General features: G+C 44.1%; 1 protein-coding gene and 1 pseudogene across 1 annotated transcript in view; one reads left to right on the forward strand and one right to left on the reverse strand.

Moving 5' to 3' along the window:
* Positions 1–15,960, forward strand: part of LOC122708083 (translation initiation factor IF-2-like) — a 127,227-nt gene that overhangs the window by 70,249 nt on the left and 41,018 nt on the right. The gene's annotated exons all lie outside the window — the stretch shown is intronic.
* On the reverse strand, positions 3,413–4,525 carry LOC122708310 (annotated as a pseudogene).

The raw sequence follows: 15,960 nt of genomic DNA on the forward strand, positions 1-15,960 counted from the left end.
CATTAGAATTGAATGTGTGCATAGCCTATTACCAAACAGTTCCACTCCTAGATGTGAGTGCATATATACCAAAAGGTGCAACAATATTCTTAGCAGCATTGTTTGTAACAGTCCCAAATTGGAAAACTCTCAACGCCTATCGACAGCAAATGGGTAAATAATTACAATGAACTCCATAGTCCAATGAACATGATCACACGATTGCTAGCGTCACCAGGAGGACTAAATCTGGTAGATATAATTTTGAGTGAAGAAGCTTGACATAACACATCCTATAGGGTTCCATTTATGTAATCTTTGAAATAAGCAAAAACAACGTATGGTGTTAGAAATGAGGTGAATGAAGACCCTGGGAATATGGGAGGAGGTCTGATTGGGATGGCACGCAAGGGGCTTCCGAGAGTCCTGATGTCCCATTTGTTGACCTGGCACTGCTTACACTGGTGTGCTTACTTTGTGATCATTCATGTGTGATTTCAGCATTTCTCTGTCAGTAACATTAAAAAAAAAATCTTCTAATCATAGGCTATGGAAGAAGAGAGATGGTTGTGAGAGTGCAAATCAATGATTCATTAAAATAATAATTATCCCCTGGCTGCTGCTTGAGAGGCAGCTTCGCTGAACCTTCCCATTCCAGGCTCTGGTTTGGAATTTCACTGATGCAGAGGAGAAGGCAGAGGCCATTAAGCTGAGAAGGAGGGAAGAGCCCTCAAGCTGCTGCTAAGAAACCAAACTCCCAGGCCAGAGTTTAGATTAAGGACAATATCTCTTGCTTTGGTTAATATTCCATGAAATGACCAAATGCAAATTGAAAGAGTAGTAAGTAGTGAGCTTCTGAGGGATTTATTTTGCTGGAGAAATCTCAGCATGGCCAAGGGGGCTTGTCATTGCTCAGCCCTGAGGTAAGCCCAGATTCTGCAACCTGCACCATCTGGAAGTGGGTCCTCCCCAGTGTCTCTCCTCAGATGGGAATGGGGGACAACATGCAGAGGGGATCCTCTCAGAGCAGGACCGGGGTTGTCAGATGGGCTGGCAAGGACCCCACTCACTGCTAGCCCACGAGTCCTTACTGTTTTTGTCCAGAAGAACACAATAAAGGAAGAGGGCTGCTCATCACGTCCTCTGTTTCCCCTTTTCACTTCCAAACGAGACAGCTACTGAATTATCCTATTTTCTTTTCACTCTTGTTTACAAGAACACTGCTGTATATGTTGGGAGTGTTTATGTCTGTCATTTAGTCTGAAGGATGTCAAACTCTAGGTGCTATATCCAGACCTCATTGAGAGGAATCCACATGACCTAGAGATCTTGGTCTTGGAGCTGGGTATAAAAATGGCATAATTTGGATTGTTTATGACTGGGGAGGGTGTGATTTAATTTTTAGATGCATGTGGGTTTGGTTATATTATGTTAGGGATAGAGATTATATTATATAGAAAATAGATAATAGAAATTGTACAAATGGGAAGAAGGTTGTATAGGGATAATAAGAGGGTAGGGATGGATTGTAGAATACATTTGTTATTTTTGCCTTCCTAGGTATCAACTTCCTCTTCCTAGGTAATAGCATGCTGATTTTCTTTTGAAGAACTGCCCTCTTCTCAATTCTCAGACTATGTGGTTTATGCTTTTCTCTTGGCCACAGTGGTTGATTCAGAGATAGCCCCGTGACTGAGGTCAGGGGCCCAGGCCATGAGATTCAATTTCTGAACTTTTGAGAATCTCCTGGGAGAGAGAAGCCTCCTTTGCACTGGTGGTGTTACAGTGATAGGATGTGAGCTTGGAGCCATTGGAGGACTGTCCTGCATTGCATGAGAAGTGTCTGCCTAAATGTAGCCAGTAGAGATGAAACCAGGGCAGGAGATGGAGAGAGGCCAAGTGTGATGTCCTCACTCAAAGCTCTGATGACAATTACTCTCCTGTACCTTTTCACTGTATGAGCCACAAATATGAGATACTTTGCCTGCGACCATGTGATTCAGGTTCTGAAACTTGCAACTGAAAATCCTCTAGTCATGATCAGCTATGGGAAATGCATAAACACCTCCATATGCTTTGGGTATGTTTGGTGCTCTGCAGCCTTCATTAACTGAAAGAGAGGAGTGACTTTTACTGAAACAACTATCCTACTATCTTTCAGGAATTAGTGCAGTAAAGGGAAGACCTAGTTGAATTTGTTCCTCTGTTTCTTTTGGTTTGGCATCCAAGGCCTGAGAGGACTTTTGTTTCAGCATGTCACTGGCACACTGCTTGGTACTATGACTCTCCCTTCTCCCCTCCTCCCAGATGAATGACATCCGGCCCCCTACAGTCCAGGTCCCCATCGTGAACTTCAGTTGAGACAGTTCATTGGGGCACATGTGTCACAATGATGGTGGCATGTTCTGCCCCACACATGCATGTGTGACAGCAGCATGTTCCACACATGTTAGTGGGGGTGGAGGGCTGTAGGTTTGCCGGCCATGACCATGAAACCTAGGACGACATGAGATATGGCAAGACTAGCGGCGTTCAAGGTTAGGGATCTGTGGGCAAATGCACAAGGAGTGAACAGTGAGACTAAGGAATGAGGGCTCCCAGGGCAGGGAGTGGAAGGAGCCAAAGGCCAAGCAGAAGAGGTGTCAGAATTAGGAGCCAGGGAGCAGAGAACAAGAGTCAGGAACCAGCAAGACTGAGAAGACAGGAGGCAGGGCTTCTCCGAGGAGACACTGGGCAGGCTGGCTGTGTCCTAGGGGATCGCGCTTGTGTTGCTCAAGGCTGCTGTGAAGGGTCTCCCTGAGCTCGGTGCTAAGGTATCCACTCAGAGGCCTGGAGGGCACTTAGGTGTCCCTCTGTCTCTGCTTCAGCTGAGGGGCTCATGTCTGACCCTACAGGTCAGAGGTCAGATGGGAGGCATAGCAGATTCATCTGACAGTTACCTCTCCTCCGTTTTCTATTAAGAATTTTGCTTCTTCAGGCTATACCCTGATACCAATGGAAAGATTTAAAGTTAAAAAAAAAAGAATTTCATATCTTCAAATAAGCTTATTTACAAAATAGAAATAGACCCACAGGCATAGAAAACAAACTTATGGTTACAGAAGGAGAAAGCAGGGGAGGAATAAATTAGGATGAATTAAAATACACACACACACACATTTATATATAAACAAGGTCCTAGTGTTTAGCACAGGGAACTATACTCATTATTTTGTAATAACTTGTAAGGGAAAAGAATCTGAAAAAGAATATATATATATATAAATTATATATATATATATATATATATATATATATGGTGGCTCAGACAGTAAAGAGATCCCCTGGAGAAGGGAATGGCTACCCACTCCAGTATTTTTTTTTTTTTAGAAAGTATCCATATTCATAAATAAATGTATGCTATATTTAAAAGGCAGTAGTGCTCTTCCCATCCCTATTTCTTCTTTCTCTCATAATGTGCAGTAGCAGGTAGAACGATCTCGAGAAGGTTGCGCCAGTGCCCGTGGGAGTGGACGTTCTGGTGAGCCCGCGGCTCTGCTGATGGGGGCCTGGCCATGTGGCGGCAGTGCTGGCACCAGGCTCAGTCGCCTTTGTACTGCTTGTTAGCGGTCTGGTTGGTGGCGGCCAGGTACAGACAGAAGCACAGGTGGCCCCCAGGGGGAAGCTCAGCACCACGACAAAGCCCACCGGGAGGAGGATCCTTGGGAAGGTCAGGAACAGGTACTGAATAAGGGCGACGGGGTCAACAGCCTGCAAATGTCCGAGGTCATTGACGTAAGTCTCCAGGTACCAGTCTGACATCACCGCCAGCTGGACCAGGAACACGGTGCTCACCACGGCCATGGTGGTGGCCGAGACTGTCAGCGTCAAGAGGTAGGAGGGTAAATACCGGGTGTTCCAGGCCCTGATGCAGTTTTTCACTCACACACAGTGATGGTCAAACTGGTGCACACACAGGTTACACACCCGGTGCTTGGACAGTGCTTGTTTCCTTAAATCACAAGTAGGGCACCTCACGTTCTTTGGGAACATCACATCGAATGCATAAGCTTAAAGGACCAGTAATTCATTTGCTTTTGTTGTGGTACCAGTGTTGGTTACAGAACTAAGGGCAAAGAAGGAAAAAAAAAAAAAAAGCAAGCAGGTTTACAATCAGCAGTAGATAAGGCAGAAAAATGTAATACAAAGAGAACTCCAGCTCTTGATAGAGGCCAAATATTTCCCAGGTATATTTAGTATAAACCATCCCTTGCAAGATTAGATGCAGGATAACGGAGATGCAGCTTCTTGTGTGGAAGAGGAAATGAACCACTCTTAGCATGGCTCTCTGAAGATATTCTGGAATTATATATGAAAATATCTGTGCTCCTCTGCTGATTAGGTCTTGCAAGTCATGGGTTTTTGAGCTGATGCAGATCATCACAGAACCAACCAGCACCAAAGCCAGACAGAGCCAGAAGAGAACCAGAGAGTCCATCCTGGGGATATTTCTTTTGTCTGGATAGCTTTCAGCCAGCAGCTCTGACATTCCTCCTCTGAACATTCATGGAGAACTCAAATGGTGTCTCCTCTTGCGCAGTGGCGTGCTCCTGGCACAAGAGGTGGTACCCACAGCTACAGGAGGCATGGTTCTGACGCTGGGATCTGTCAACACCAGCTGCCTTGGGCCGGCACCTCCAGGGCACGCCCCCAGACCCACTCCAGTGTTCTTGCCTGGAGAATTCTATGAACAGAAGAGACTGGTGGGCTACAGTGCATGGGATCACGAAGAATCAGACTGGACTAAGTGACTTTCACTCATTTACTCCCTCCCTCATATATAACTGGGCTTTCCTGGTGGCTCAGATGGTAAAGCATCTGCCTGTAATGTGGGAGACCCGGGTTTGACCCCTGGGTTGGGAAGATCCCCTGGAGAAGGAAATGGCAACCCACTCCAGTACTCTTGTCTGGAAAATTCCATGGACGTAGGAGCCTGGTAGGCTGGTACCCTGGTAGTCCATGGGGTCGCAGAGTCGGACACGACTGAGCAACTTCGCTTTCACTTTCTTTTATATGTAACTGAATCACTGTGCTTGACCCCTGAAACTAACACAACATTGTAAATCAACTATACTTGAATAAAAAGATATAGAAAAAAAAGAATGTCCTACTTCAAATTGTCCCACCAAATTTGAAGTCACAACTCCTCCCCAGCATCCAGCACAGTGTAGACCAAAGTAGGTGCTCAAAAGCTTGAAGACTGAGTACTCACTAAATGTTCGTGCATGTGGGGTAGGTGCCTGGGGAAAATGAAGATGAATCCAGCACAGATCTGTGCTGACCTGGGGAGGTGCTGGGTGCGGGGAGCTCCAGCTGCTGCCAATCCTGGGGCTGACCAATGATACAAACCACAGCTTCTATCTCTCACCCATCTGTTCAAGGAATACTGTGAGCCCCCTAAGATAATTTTTTGCTCCTCACAGGGAGGAGCTGTTTCTTTTTAAAATTTTTTTGACTTTAATCTTTATTTACTTGTTTGTTTTATATCTTAGGCCAGGTGGTGTGCAGCTTGTGGTATCTTAGTTCCCTGACCAGGGATCAAACCCGTGCCCCTTGTGTTAGGAGTGCAGTCTTTATCACTGGGCCACCAGGGAAGTCCCAGAAAGTACTATGTCTTACTGAAAGGGACTTTCATTTCACAAAAGCAGCAGCAAAATGACTGTTGACCAGAATTGTGAACTTTGCCTAATGGTTGTTGCTAAGGCAGCAGACCCTAAAACAGGGGCTGGTACTGATAAATACTGAGTGAAATAGGGGCTGGTACTGGTATAATGGGTGCTGATAGCAGGTTCTGTCTGATGAACAATTTGTTGCCAGTAACTCCACTCTGTATTTATAGCACAACATGATTTTATAAAAATTCCCTAATGGAATATGGTACAGAATTTCATGCAAGTGATAAAGACTTCTAAGGTCAAAGAAAATTAACCTTGATAAAATGTGAAGCAATTAAAATAAGTTTTAACAATTAAAACTTTAAAATACATAAAGTTTATATGTACAAATTCATGTACATGTATGTACACACATATGTACATTTATCTATATCTACCTACTTAACACACACACAAAATTAATAGGAAATGCCCAATGTTTACAGTGGTTTCTTTTGGATCATGGAATGATAAGTGATTTGGATCTTTTTCTTTTGTATTTCCAAATGCTTTATAATGCTTATGTATTATTTTTCTAGATGATATTTTATGATCAGAATATGAAGACTTTTTTAAAAATTATGAAGTGAAACTGATAAATGATAATAATGTGTTTGTCACATATAGGTCCTATCACAAATATCCCATATTTTAGATTATGCAACTTGGTTATGGTCTTCCAGGAAGCTAATGGTGAGACTGAGAATTAAGTTTGGGGAATTCCGAGCATCTTTGCCATCTTCTGGAGAGGTCTTGCCCACTTACCTAAGGAAGACAAACTGCTGACATCACTTGTTTCGTGATGTGTGTACCGTTTGGAGGGACAGGAGATGGCAAGCTGCAGGGGGATGTCTTCCAAGGAAGTGTCTCCCACCTGAAATGGAAAGCAGAGTGAATCTGATTTGTCACAGGCCTCATGAATATTGATTGCCAGCTCATTGTAGTTCCGAGCGACTATTCAGCTTTGTTCTTTGTGTTACACTGGGATCCAGTTGTTCATTGGCACAGAGAAACCAAGTGTTTCCACTTTGACATATCAATCTTTCTGTCTACTGTATTTATTTATCAGTGTATTTGTAAGAAAGTCTGTATGCAAAAGAAAATGGCTGAAGAAGTGAATTCAGGTATGGGCGGGACTAGGTGTGCAATTGTATTATTCCATCTTCTCTGGCCAGGGATTTTGATGCGAGGCAAAAGTGTGATCAGCATTAGCAAGAAGAAAGGGTTGTCTTGGAGATGGGCCACTCCGGACCATCAGAAGGACCAGGAGCTTCTGCCAGATTCACTCGAAACCACAATGACTTATGCTGGCCCTCTAAAGTGAAGCACAGACACCAATGGGGGGACAGTTGGTGGAGGAGGACAGGGGGATCCATGGGGTGAATGAGGTAGGGAGGCAGAAAAGGAAAATTTTCCAGTTCCCATTGAGGAGTTCTCTGTGTGGACTCCATGGTGAAAATAAAAAATCCCTTTGAGTCTATAGTTATGCCCACTCTGCTAAAAGTAAGACCGCTTTCTGATAACGGACCCTAACTTCATGCCATAGTAGGTGTGATGGGCAAAATGAGCACTTAGAGAGAGAATCCTACATTTCTGCATGAAGATCCATGGAGAGGATTCAGCTTGGCCTTGCTGAGCGCTTGCTATGTTCTGCCCTCAAGTCATGCTGTGGAGGCAGGGAAAACAGTTTCTCTCCTGGGGCAGCAGAGTTTGTGCTCCTGTTAAGTCTGGAACTCAGGCAAAGCTTCTGCAAAAGCAATCTCGGTGGTTCTCCAGCGCATAGAATTTCTAGGAGGAAGGCTGGACGGGGCTAGAGAATATGATACAAAATCTGATTTATATAAATAACTATTTATATACTGTTATATTTTCTATAAATATATATATGTTGTTTTATTTTGTTTTTGAAGTTTCTATGTACCTCTATTCTTGAGTGATTGTCTAATTATTTAATGAAATGGAATAAACTAAGTCCCATAAATCAAGTCCCAAACTGCATTTGGCATGACCAATGTAGTTAGTCACAAATGACTGTTATCAATATAAAATAACATTTGTAGGTTATAGGTTTTCGAGTTTATGAAAGATTTGCACAAACTGTATCCCATTTAATATAGCAAACCTGTGAAGTAGGGCACACACACACACTTTCTAGGCTTCCCTGGTGGCTCAGAAAGTAAAGAATCTGCTTGCAGTGCATGAGACCCGGGTTTGATCCCTGGGTTGGGAAGATCCTCTGGTGAAGGGAATGGCAACCTACTCCAGTATTCTTGCCTGGAGAATTCGATGGGCAGAGGAGCCTGGTGGGCTACAGTCCATGGGGTTGCAAAGAGTTGGACACGATTGAGAGATTAACACACACACACAAAGTAGGAATTAGTATTCATAATTTAGAGATGAAGAAAGTGAGACTTAGAGGGTGAGAAGTATTCAAAACCACACAGCTAATAAGAGGCAGAATGAGGATTTTTAACCCTCCATTTCTTAGAGTTAAGCCCAGCTTTCTTTCTGTCTTTCAGTCCTCTTCTTCCTTTACCTCTTGGGGTTAAAATGAACTCTCCTTTGGCAAGATGGATAAGGCAGAATTTCTAGACATGGAATTGGTGGCTAAGAGCTTGGGGCATCTTTCCGTCTTCATATCATGTTGATTTGCAGATATCAAGGAGAGGTTCAGGACAGTGGGAGGATGAGAGCATAGTGCACTCCAATTGTAGCCACACTATTTCTCCATTATTTTAATGCCAAGCACCGATCTAAGCTCTGGGGGGTGCAGGGGGGAATGAGGTGGATGTGGATTCTGCCCTCATGTAGCCTTGAGCCATATACAGAAGGCAAGTGTTAAAGAAGTCACTCTTCATTCTACTGAATGCTATGAAGGGATGCACCATGCACCTTTAGACAATATGGGGTCTAAGACAGGAAGATCCAACCTTGGTGTATCTGGTAAGGCTTCCGAGAGGGAATGATGTTCACGTAGAATGAGGCACTTTTGAAGGATTTAAAGAAAGTCGAGCTGAAATGAGTAAAGAGAAGAGCTGTTGACCAATGAAAGTGAGTTGGGACCAAGTTCTGAAGGGAATGTAAAAACTTCATTCTTTGTCCCAAGAGTAATGGGAAACAGTTGAAGGATTTTTACCAGGAGTGTGACATGATCAGATTTGAATTTTCAAAGTGTTATTTTGACTGCATTGTATATGACAAATATGTGTATGAATTTTGGACCTGGTGAGTTTGAGGTGGTGTGTGACATCCAACTGGTTGATGAGCAGGTGGACATCCAGAGCTTAGGAGAAAGTCTAGGGTACAGAAGCAGATGGGAGAGAGGGTTCAGCATAAATGAAACCAAGAGGGTGGATGAAATCTACTTGGGGAAAAGGTAGACAAAGCGAAACTATCCTCCATTCTACAAACACTTATTGCCCATAGTGTGCCTAGGCATATTTTAGGTACTTGGGCTACAGAGTAAAAGAAGATAAAAATCCCTGCTCTGTGAGTCCTATATTCTAATAAAGTAGGGGGCGGGGGTAGAGAAAGGAAGACAGACAATGAATAATTGATATATAATTAAAATATATACTTTGAAGTATGTTGCAGAAAGACAAAACAGAGGAAGCTTAAGGGAATTGGGCCTGGGGTGGGGGAAGGGTGGCTTGCAATTTTAAATAGGGTGATCAGGATGGACTCATTGAAAGGCTCAGGGACTGAGCCAAGAAGAAGAGCATTTCCTGCAGCAGAAGTGGCTCGTACAAAGGCCCCGAGTAAGAGTGAGCCTGGTGTGTTTGAGGAACAACATAGAGGCCCCATGGCTGGAGTTAGGAGATGAGGTCAGACAGACAACAGGAGATATGAGCACAGAGGGCTTTGTGGGTATTGTAAGGCCTGTGGATTTCACTCTGAAAGGAGGACCAAAGGAAAATGTAAAGAGGAAGGGTGACATGATGGGACAAGTGGTTGCTGTATCAGGAATGGACTGTCGAGGACAAGGTAGAAGCAGAGACCAGCAGGCTCTTGCACTTATCCAGGTGGGTGGGATGGTAGCTCACACTTGGGTGGTAGCAGTGGAGGAATGGGGAAGTGGTTGGATTCTGGGCCTGAGATCTGGACTGGAACCCATAGGCCAACTGTCAGCTATTTATTGTGATGTGGAAAAAAAAAGTGTTAGTTGCTCAGTGGTATCCAACTCTTTACGACCCCATGGAGCCCACCAGACTCCTCTATCCGTGGAATTCTCTGGGCAAGAATACTGGAGTGGGTAGCCATTCCATTCTCCAGATAATCTGCCTGACCCAGGGATCAAACCTGGGTCTCCTGCATTGCAGGCAGATTCTTTACCATTTGAGTCATCAGGGAAGCCCATTTATTGTGGTATTGTTTGCTGAATTAAATGGAATAGAATCAGTCCCTCTAACGTAGTCACAATGGCAGATAAGAGAAATATTTATTGTTTTCAAAAGTTTCCAAATGATCTACTTTGAGAGATAACTAAAATACTTCAGTCAATAAGAAGAACAAGAGTAGGAATGATACCACTAATTTATATCTATTATATGTTGAATGCCCTGTTGAAGACTTTATATATGTTAGGTTTACTGTTTTTCAGTTTTATGTAGTTCAGCCTGATACCTCATTCCACCATAACAACCAGGACTTGCCTGGTGGTTCAGTGGTTGGGAGTCCACCTGCCAGCACAGAGGACCCTGGTTCGATCCCTGGTCTGGGATGACCCCATGTTCTATGGGGCAACTGACTGTGCACCATGACTAGTGAGCTCTCTATCTAGAGGCCGAGAGCCTACCTGTGTGCCTAAGCCTGTGCTCCATGGCAAGAGAAGCCACCACATTGAGAAGCCCGTGCACTGCCCCCAGGGAGTAGCCCCTTCTCGCCACAACTAGAGAAAGCCTGTGCATAGCAACGGAGGCCCAGCATAACCAAGGGGAAAGAAAAATAAAAAAATCTTGACAACCACTTTGTGAGTTGAGTGCTGTTATTCCCATTTTATAGACAAGGAAATTGAGGCTCCGGAGGATGAAGTAGATAATAAGTAGTTTTATAAAACATTGTACCAAAGGATATAATCTAGGATGAAGTGATATCATTTATACAGTAAATATTATACTAGTCTATTCGGGGGCTATTTATGTGGGCTGAAATCATTCAGGGAACCTCAAGGTATAGAGAAACCTGAGTTAGGCTTTGAAAAAAGGTTGGACGTCATGAATTTGTAGAGGTGGAGAGTAAAGTAGAGGACATTCCAGATGGAGGGAAATGTTCTTGCAAAGTCACCGAGTTGGGACTTCAATGAAGGTATTAGGGAGGGAGTAGGGGACCAGTCTTGGAGAAGGCAATGGCAACCCACTCCAGTGTTCTTGCCTGGAGAATCCCATGGATGGAGGAGCCTGGTGGGCTGCCATCGACAGGGTTGCACAGAGTCGGACACGACTGAAGTGACTTAGCAGCAGCAGCAGGGGGACCAGTCTGGCTAAACTTAGTGGTTTAACTGATGTAGGAGTTTCCTGTGGCTGCCCGAACAAATTCCCACAAACTGAGTGGCTTCAAACAACAGAAATTTATTCTCTTACAGTTCTGGAGAGTAGCAGTCCAGAGTCAAGCTGTCGACAGTACCATGCTCTCTGGAAGTCTCCAGGGGAGCATCTGTTCCATGCTTTCTCTTAGCTTTTTTTCTTGCCACGAACCCTTGACATCCCCCGCTTTGTAAGTGCCTCCTTCCAGCCTCTGTCTTGTCATCATATGTCTTCTCTTTGTTATGTCTGTCTCAGTGTCTCTTCTCTTCTTATAAGGACATCAGTCATATCAGGTTAGGGCCCACACCAGTTCAATATGACCTCATCCTTTTTTAATTTTTAAAAATTTTTATTGAAGTATGGTTGAGAAGTGTAGGAGGAGAAGAGGGTGGCAGAGGATGAGATGGTTGGATGGCATCACCAACTCAATGGACTTGAGTTTGAGCTAGCTCTGGGAGATGGCGAAGTACAAGGAAGCCTGGTGTGCTGCAGTCCATGGGGTTGCAAAGAGTCAGACACGACTGAGCAACTGAACAAACAGTTGATTTACAATCTTTGAGGTATATAGCAAAGTGAATCACATATTCTTTTTCAGATTCCTTTCCATTATACGTTATTACAAGATATTGAATTCAGTTCCCTGTGCTGTACAGTAGGTCCTTGTTTATTTTATATACAGTAGTATGTATCTGTTAATTCCAAATTCCCAATTTATCCCTCCTCCCACCTTCCCCTTTGGTAACCATATGTTTATTTTTGATGTATGTGAGAGTATGACCTCATCTTAACTCTATTATACCTGCAAAGATCCTATTTCCTAATAAGATCACATTTTCAGGTACTGGGTACAATTCCCTCTGGGCTTCTCAGGTGGCTCAGGGGCAAAGAATCCGTCTGCCAATGCAGTAGATCTGCGTTTGATCCTTGGGTCAGAAAGATCCGCTGGAGGAAGAAATGGCACCCTGCTCTAGTATTCTTGCCTGGGAAATCCCACGGACAAAGGAGCCTGGAGGGCTACAGTCCATGGGGTCCCTAAAAGAGTCAGACAGGAGTGAGCAACTAAATAGCATGGTTCCCTTACAGGTCCGGGTGCAGTTGGAACTTCAGCGTATCTTTTTGGGAGACACAGTTGATCCTGCTATTTGCAACACCTGCTAAGCAAATAGTAGGTGACTAATTATTTGCTGAAGAAATAAAGAAAATGAATGACATATGATTGGATATAAGATGTGCACGTGGTTTTTTGAGACTACTGTGGATCTGAAATGCTGGGTAGAGGAGTTTGGACAATGCTTTCTCTAGGGTGGTAAAGCTTGTTGAGAAACACTGAGTTGATTTTATAGGGTCAAGCAAGGGAGAATTGTAGCTTATAGCTTGAGATTTAAGAATTCTAGATTTTCAGTCTATCTAAAGATGTCACCAGACTTTTGTCCCTTGATTCTATTAAAAAATACATATTGTTAAAAATACCAGTTGCCAGCTTGGAACACCCAAGTAGCAAGTCTGTGGTCTCAGAACAGAGATTCTTTTTCTTGAGTTAGTGTCTTTGAAAGAAGCAGTAATGGACTCAAAAAAACATGTTAAGGAAAATAAACATGTTAAGACCAGCATGAACATGGTATCATTTTCTATAATGGAAGAGTCTAAATATAGCCCCTATGATTATAAATCATCACCATAGACAGCATATGCCCCCTGAGCTTCCTCAAGTCTTTCACAAACATGACCTATTACATTTCTCACCTTTTCACAACTTTATTAGAGGGGCTGATATTTTGGCTCACAAGTCAGACTGAATTTGCAACAAACAAGTCCAGGCAGGTGGTTTCTTCTTAGATCCCCCATGCTGAGCCCTATAGGCAGGCACAGGTGCTGTGTTGACAGGTACAAATCAGCTGTAGACAGCATGCCTTGCAGCTTTGGTCTCTTTAGAAACGTGAAGCAGTCATAGACATCTAGCAGCCTATACTTCTGAACCCATCTGCTATGGGTTGAACTGTGTCCCCTAAAAAGACATGTTGAAATCTTAACCTCTAGGACCTCAGAATGGGACCTTATTTGGATGTCAGATCTTTGTAGATGTAATCAAGTTAAAATGAAGCCATTACCTTGGGCCATAATTCAACATGACTGATGTCCTTATGGAAGAGGGGAATTTGGACCGGGACTAAATGAGGAAAAGGCCACATGAAGGCGGAGACATATAGGGAGCAGGCCATGTGATGACAGATGCAGAGATTGAAGGGCTCCAGCTCAAGCCAAGGAAAACCAAGGATCCTCAACAATTCCAGAACCTGGAAGAGGCAAGGAAGGGTTCTCCCCTTCCTTTTGAGGAAGCATGGCCCTGCTGACACCTTGATTTCGAACTTCTAGCTTCCAGAGCTGTGAGAGAATGAATTGCTATTGGTTTAAATCACCTAATTTGTAGTCCTTTGTCATGGCAGCCTAAGGAAATGAAAACATTTTTCCTTTCCCCAGTGTTTATCTGCCTTAAGTTTCATTTCTCTAGGCCCTTGTAGCCTGTTGGGTTAGCTTAGCTAATTCGTTATTACTAGGATCTTTGCCGGAGAAGGCAATGGCACCCCACTCCAGTGTTCTTGCCTGGAGAATCCCAGGGACAGGGGAGCCTGGTGGGCTGCCGTCTATGGGGTCGCACAGAGTCGGACACGACTGAAGGGACTTAGCAGCAGCAGGTCTTTGCAGCTGTTGCTGGCAGTGTGGGGAGGGCGTGGGGAGTTGCTGAGCACCACATGCTCTGTGAAGGGACTCTGTCTGGTAGGTCACCCTCAGATGTGCTAATTGGGGAGAGTTTAATGAAGGGAAACACAAAGGTGGACAGGGGCAAGGAAACTAACAAGGATGATGAAGGATGACTCCTACTAACTGGAGCTCATAATGGAAGATGCCATTACCACCCCTTGACCTAAAGGAGTCAGGGACGGACAGTCCCAGAGCCAGGGATGGCAGTAGCTGAGGTCGTAGGAGGTGGCTGTCTAACAGGATCTGCATGGCAAGGAGGGAACCAGGGGGATACACATCTGCTCATTCTCTTCTTCCATCCTCTGATACCTGTTTGCTTCATCCAACCAGAAGCTGGAGGGCAGCTGGCATGGAGCCTATAAAGGTTAGCTTTTCTGGGTTACAAAGACGGGTGAAGCAGTTTAGAGAGTGGGTTCTCAAGAAGAGATGGGGGCGGAGACTGTGCAGAGACCATGCCATATGGGGGCAGGGAGCCAGTTTTCAGCAGCCTACCCTTCCCCCAGCTTCAATTTGCTCATCCAAGGATATGCCTGGTGTGAAAGTCCCCATTTTGATCCTATTTGCATTTTGGTGGCACCTATTTTTATGTGAGAAATAGCTGTCTCTGAATGCTAAGTTCTAATGCAGTTTCTTTTAAAGCTCAAGGGCGATGGGGGCAGAGGCGGAGGGAAAGAAACCTAACAAAAATGGGACAGATAATGGTGGATTGTTAGCTTGGAGGAAAGGATTGCCAGGAGGAAAATACTGACTAGGGATGAGGTTAGAAAGAAAAAAAAAATCATGTGCTAAGGGGAAGAAGGTGAGCTCTATTCCAGTTAATAGAGAAAATGAGCTAGAGAAAGATGTGGAAAGATGACCCGAATGCAATCTTGAGAGAAATCTGCAGGAGATTTCTGTGTGCAAGAATCAGGGAGAATGAAATTGTATCTTTCTCACCAGAATGTAGTGAGAAACAGATGAGTCAGTGTAAGGAACAGTGCTCTTTTGTTATGAAGCACTGTGTACATTAAAAATGTATAGCAACAGTCACTATAACAGCCCTCTAGTTGGGGGTACAAGGAGATGCCTGAATAATTTCAGCTACCCTGATGAATGGTGTATGGCTAATCATTATCATTTTCACCCACAATAAACAATAGAGACTTCATTTCATCAACTAAAATAGGGTAGATCTAAGAACAGAAATCAGAAAATTGAGAGAGAAAAGTTTGCAACTTCTGCTTTGCCAAACTCCTGCATGTTCCCCTCTTAATTCACCCTATGAGAGCCTCAAGGACATGGCAGGTTTTGGGACCTAACTGACTGGGCAATAGGAGATGTTTCTGAATTTCTTATGAGCAAGTATATGGAGGAAAGCTAGGACCATACTTCCATTACTAAGGGCAGACGATGTTCAGTTTTCTTGGTGTGGCCATAGCAACAGTAAGTAGGAATCTCAAAGAACTTTCAATTGTTGTTGTTGTTCAACCACTAAGTCGTGTCCAACACTTTGTAACCCCATGGACTGCAGCATGTGAGGCCTCCATGTCCCTCACCATCTCCCGGAGTTTGCTCAAACTCATGTCCATTGAGTCAGTGATGCCATCCAGCCATCTCATCCTCTGTCATCGCCTTCCCCTCCTGCCTTCAGTCTTTCCCAACATCAGGGTTTTATCCAATGAGTTGGCTTTTTGCATCAGGAGGCTGAAGTATTGGGGTTTCAGTTTCAGCATCAGTCCTTCCAGTGAATATTTGGGTTGATTTCCTTTAGGATTGACTGGTATGATCTCCTTGCTATCCAAGGGACTCTCAAGAGTCTTCTCCAGCACCACAATTTGAAAGCATCAATTCTTTGGCACTCAGCCTTCTTTATGGCCCAACTCTCATATTGGTACACGTGTTGCTGTTCAGTTGCTCAGTTGTGTCTGATTCTTTGTGACCCTGTGGACTGCAGCATGCCAGGCTTCCCTGTCCTTCACTATCTCCCAGAGCTTGGTCAAACTCATGTCCATTGAGTCGGTGATGCC

Source organism: Cervus elaphus, chromosome 14, assembly GCF_910594005.1.
Source record: "Cervus elaphus chromosome 14, mCerEla1.1, whole genome shotgun sequence".
In the NCBI taxonomy this organism is placed as follows: domain Eukaryota; kingdom Metazoa; phylum Chordata; class Mammalia; order Artiodactyla; family Cervidae; genus Cervus; species Cervus elaphus.